The following is a 6,000-nucleotide window of genomic DNA, read 5'->3' as shown; positions in this document are numbered from 1 at the left end:
CAAATTCTTCCTCCTTTTTGCATTTTGTGCACTTCAGGTCTTAACAGGGAGAATATCTCTAGGGCAGAGACAGTAGTTTAAGCTCTATTTTCCATGAATATTTAGTACTTTTGCGAACAGGATGCTTACTCTTTCTAGGAAAGGCTGTTCACTATCCACCCGGACAACAGTCTGAGTCTATGCCAGACAGGCAGTCATCCTGATGAATATCACATCAGTGTGAGTGTGCTCCTAGAATTGTATGACTGTCGTATATCGTTTTTCTGTTCTGGGAAAATTTCCCATCTCTTTTTCTACCCACTGAAAAAAAAAACCTCACCTTTTTAAAAGGAATAGGATTTTAAAATCTGTGTGGTGAGGGGGAGTCTGGATGCTGGACTGAGATGTAGGAAGCCTGGGTTCAGTCCCTAGAGCTGCTGCAGAAGTTCAGTGACCTAGTCTAAGACATGTATACCCACCACTTACTAGATCTCCTCTGTAAGGTGATCCTAGACATCATTGTCTCCCTTACGTAGTGTAAGTGGTTTGGATTAGGTGATGGTATTCTTTTTGGCTACTAGAGTAGCAAGGTCTCAATACTGGTCCCTCCAGTTCTGTATAAAATGTGCCCAGACAGAAAAAAAAGTTGGCCCAGACTGAGGAGGGAACATGTTTTTCAGATGGCATTGGAGCTTGATAGAACTCAGGGGACTGAGCTTGCCCCATGGAGAAATTTTGCTGTATGCACCAGTTGTGCAAAAAATGATGACTGCTCATTTGACCTTGTTTCTTTTGTGCGCTGGTCTCCTCAGCTCCAAAGGTGAATGCTGAAAGTCTAAACCAATACTCTTCAAATGCACCTTTGATATACCAGAGAATATAACAAGCCCAGAAATATTTGAAGAACTTTGACATATTGAACTTTTAAACCACAAGTTTCGAGGAAGCAGTTAATACACAACTGTAATATTTATCTTATGTATGCAATGCAGTATTCACTGATCTCAGGGCGTCAGTCAATGAGTGCTACACAGGAAAAAAAATGGTTTTTGCACTAATCCTGTAAATGAGAAGCACTTTTCTCCCCATTCTAAGTCATGGAAGTTAAGATGCACATGGGTATGGAGGTTATGCAGAAGGTCTGTGATTGATTTATTATTTTGCATCTTACTCAGAAACCTAAGCCAAACAGGAGGGAAAGGAAGAAACAAAACCACAGTATGATGGCTTGAGCATGGTTAATAGAAACCAAATAGTTAAGAATTTCAAACTTTTATTTTAACTAAATGGTGAATTAGGATATACTGCATGTGTATTTTTTCAATTGCAGTTATAGAGTTTATGTATATCTTAAAATGAGAACTTTAAAAGAGGATCAACAAAAATGGCAGAGTTCATGTTGACTTTTTGGCTTTACTTATATATATTTTATGTTAAGTTGCCTGTGTTTAGTTATTCACAACTTTTCTTTGATTGCCTGAAGAATTCTCATGTCTTATTCAACCTTTTACTCTGATGTTTTGGTTTTGACTATTAAAAAACTTTTGATACTGCTATCACTGAAACAGATGTAATATAGCAATCTATAAAAATATAAGTTGTTGTGCCAAAGTAGCACAAATTGTCAGACCTGGGAACAGGTCTGACAAAAAGCAGGGGGGTGGATGTAGCCGTATGTAGAGAGCTGCTTGGGATTTGTCATCTTCAACAGTTCAAATCATTATTCCTCATTGTGGATAATCAACGGGTGGAAAAATTAAATATGCAGTTTTATTTAACAGAAATGTTTTGAAGATGTATGGAATTCTTTGTGAATAATTCATGCTTTTTAAGATCAGAAGCATTGAAACAAAAAAAAAGGTGGGGAATTCTGCTGGGACGTGCCAGTTTAGAAACAAAGCAACATTCTTGCTACATGTAAATGCAGCTGAAACAGGATGGCTATAACATCAGGGAAAAAAATCTTTGCTAAAAAGTCTGTAGCAATATAGATGATCTCTTCTTCAGAAAGTAAATTATTCATTTTGTCCTTGATCAATTCCAGTTAACATGTATTTGTGGCTCACAACTGTTTCTCTAAAACATAAAAGTGACTCACAGGGGAAAAGAAAAGTCATGCCTGGGGAAAAGAGCATCAAGAAAACCCCGCCACAGTGTAGCTTTCTCCATCTTATGCCCCTACCAGGCGTCCCTGATTAAATAACCCTTTCAATGACTTTGGCACTAACAAGTTATTTAAATTTTCCTTGTCTCTCCCAGTACATTGCTCTACTTATTCTTCTACCAGATTACACACAAAACTGAAATGAAAAAGGAAAAGAAATATTGTGATGTGCTTTCAGTTTGGGGCAGTTGAACAGCAACAGGTATAATGTGGACTGTAGGGTGAAGCCTGAGAGGAATGGGTGACAGCTCTGTCACATTATGCAAATTTCTGTATATTCCCTTCTGTGAGTTTGCACCAGCAGAGTATTGTAAGTATTAATTTTTTTTTATTTTTTTTTTTTTTTGCTATATCTGCATATAGAGGCCCTAGTCTTGCAGTCCAAACTGAAATCAATGGGAAACTACTGGTGCTAAAAAATTGAGTCTTCTTGTTTGAAGAACTGTGACTTTCTGTCATACTCAAGTTGCCCCCTGGCTGCTTATTGTAGGGTGTGCTGAGCAGCTTGTTACTACTGGGGAGCCCTCAGCAATGGACAGCCTTACAGCTTTCTTCCATTGGTCACGTTCTAGCAATACTTTCTGTTCTCCCCATTATATAGGACGCATGAAGCAAAGTGTTCTTCAGAATTGAGATTTCTGTTCTTCATGGTACTTTGGTGACTTCTGGATCATCTGCTGATCCCTTTCATCTAACATTTTTAACTTTTCTGAAAACTGGATGCAAACTGTTTATGTGCAGCATCCAGAAGCTGAAATACTCCTGTAAATGTTCCTATATACAAGCAGAGTCTTTCTCCCCGTATGTGTGCTGGTTGTTAACATATCTCATCTTGTTCTCAGGGATGAACAGTTTGGAACACACAGGACAGGACACCTTTGACTACATAGGTGACTCATAGACACAGGGTAGAAGCATGCTGTGTCCAGTTACACCCTAATGCCAGTACATTTTCACTACCTAAGTTATAAAATGACACTTGGCTGAGAAGGCAAATGGAACAGTAATGTGTCAGTCTGTTAAAATATTGCTCTACCACCTGTTTGTTATTTTTTTCCAAACACGTATAAATAAAACTATAGTTTGGTGGTGAGGTTAATCCAAATCAAACTGCCTGAACACTAAGCCATTTTTGGAACTGCCGCAGCGTGCCCTGCACCACTTCTTTTCCATTTTACATGCATGCAGAGAAGGTCAAGCAGTGAACTAGCAGACAGCTTTGATGGTGCCAAAGACAACAACCTGCTTCAATATATTATCAAATAATAGACTATAAATTATGTAAGCACTGAAATGCCAAGCAGCAAACAGCATTTCCACTGCTAAATAGAATCACCGAATTCATTAGAAACTGCTAACCCTGATGATGTATTTATTTTGAGGAGTCTGAACATTAACACTTTGCCACCATCCTTCCTTTTCTTTCTGCCTGTTTATCAAATGCAGTAATTCTTTGATCATGTTCCCTTATTATGTGATTCTCCATCAAGCCCTGCCTCCAACATGTAGAAACTGTGTTTCGATTCATGTTCAGACCAACTCAATAAGTTGACAGATGTCTAAGGCAGCTCTGGAGGGGCACCACATAGGAGCAAAATGCAAACCTCGGGAGTAAAATGCCCCAAAGTGGAGCTGACAACTTGAAGCTCTGGTCCTTTTTTGTGCTGCTTAGCTCCAGACTTTCCATAAGCAGATGGCAAGAGAGGTGACAAAGCCAGAGGCTGTGCATGCGTCAGTGTATTATCTCCTGACACAGAGATCTTGCTGCCTCTGGGACATGGGAACTCCAACCGGCCAGGGCTTTGAGTATCTGTGATAGTGAGAAGGTCTCAAAGGAGATGGAAACAAAACAAAAAAAAATTATAGATGTAAAAGGCAGATTTTATTAGAAAATAAACTATTTTTTTAAATAAATATCAAAGTAAATAGGATAGACAGAAAATAAATTTTCAAAGTTTTATACACAGTTCTTCCACATGCTGTGCCCTTACAAATTCATCTGTATTTCTAGGCTTGGTTTCTGTCACTTTATAAATGGCAGCAGACTCTGCCCAGCCTCTTCTGTTTCCTGGGGGTCTTTCTGTCCCCTCTGGAGCTGGACTGGTTGCTTCCCATCTCCTGCTGCAGCCCCTGCCTGTGTTGCAGGCCTCTAGCCCTGGGCTGTGCTGTTTCTCTGCTGCTGCTGTCACCATACCCTGCATGGCTGCAGCCTTCTCTCCTGGAGCATACCCAGATCTTCCCCAGGGAAGACATCATCTCCTCTCCCTTCAAAGGTCTCTTTGAGTCCTGTCTCCTTACAAGATCATAAAACATAACTGAAAACAACAAGACAGATGCTCACCAACCAATGTACTTTGTGGTCTGCACCAGCTATTTTGCTGTTCTCTCCCACCAGAAGTGTCATTGCTTGTGGCATCTGGCATGCTTTAATGCAAGTCAGCCTGGTTGTGGCAGTGGGCATTACAGTCCTAGGGAAAATAAGTGTAATCCTATGAAAAATAATTTAATGCAGTGCTCTTAGGAGGATGTACAGCTGCACTCAGCTGAAACTTCTCATTCCCAATGGCAAGTTTTGAACACCTTGGTTTCAGGGAACAAAACCACCTTATTAGTAAGAGCTTGATGTATCCAAGTCAAGGGAGTCTTCTAGAAGTTGAAGCATCCTTAGAAAGGGTAGGATTTTATATGCAAACTTGTTTTTAGTTTCCCAGAGGCTGCGGCCAGGTAGTGTTCTGCTAATATAGTTGTTAGACACACAAGGGCAAGGAGTGCCACATATGCAAAATACCATCATCATTTATTGACGAAATGTCTCATAGACTCAATGGACTAAGTAAAAATTAGGCTAAAACAAAACCAAAAACACAGGGTAAATATTAACGAACAAAAAAATCCATAGTCTAGCACCGTAGTTGGTCTCTGTTTAGGCTTGGCAAATAGCATGAACATTAGGTACATAGCAGGGCTCAGAGATAATTGCAGAGCTCTAAACGGAAGTGTAGTAGTTCATATACTTTTCTATACAAACTGCTAGCAGTGCATTATTTTGCGGAACCACTAAATTCAGTGAATCTTTATCAAAGAATAAAAACCATAAAGTTAAAATACATCATAAGTACTGAATCGAAGCATTTGCCTCTGAACATTTTATTTGCTAAGCCTTTTTCTTTCAGGGAACTCCGCAGTTCCTAAAAACATCTCTCTCCCTTTCATGACTGCATATAGCTTTTAGGATAAACTAGTTCTGCAAAAAAAGCATGTCTTTTTTGCATTTTATCTTGATATTTCACTGAACAGAGAAATTTTGTTACAGCCTCCAAAGCAAAGACAATTTTCAAATTAATTTCTCTACCAGTCTGAAAAAAGAAAACATCAAAAGAGCATGCCATGTCCTATGGCACAGTGTTTCTGTAAGAAAACCTAGGGACATATATAATGATGTGTTTCACAGCTGAAGTTTGCTCTGACAATTTCTATGCTTGTGATAATTTGGTAGAAATATTGCTTAAGGCAGGGCTGTGGTTGTTGCACATCTTAGATCAGGTGGGCTTGCTTCCTTCTTCTGCAAACAAACTTGAAGTGGATGATCAGAGAAACATCTTTTTTCCCTTGTTTACTCCGTGCACCAAGAGACCAGAGGTGGTATTTCAGTTATAGGTGCTCAGAAGTAGATTAGCTTAACAAAGGAGAAGGAAAAGGCAAATCCTTTGATACATTTCTTCAAAACAGGGGAAGCCGTCCGTTGCCAGTGGAAGCCCCTAACCAAGGAATATTCTCAAGCAAGTATCCAAGTTTAAGCATGAGTTGTCATTTTGGTATGCATGAAACAGTTAAAATGCATAAAATTAAACATGTAC

This window comes from Strix uralensis, chromosome 3, assembly GCF_047716275.1.
Source record: "Strix uralensis isolate ZFMK-TIS-50842 chromosome 3, bStrUra1, whole genome shotgun sequence".
In the NCBI taxonomy this organism is placed as follows: domain Eukaryota; kingdom Metazoa; phylum Chordata; class Aves; order Strigiformes; family Strigidae; genus Strix; species Strix uralensis.
This window is presented reverse-complemented; position numbering follows the sequence as displayed.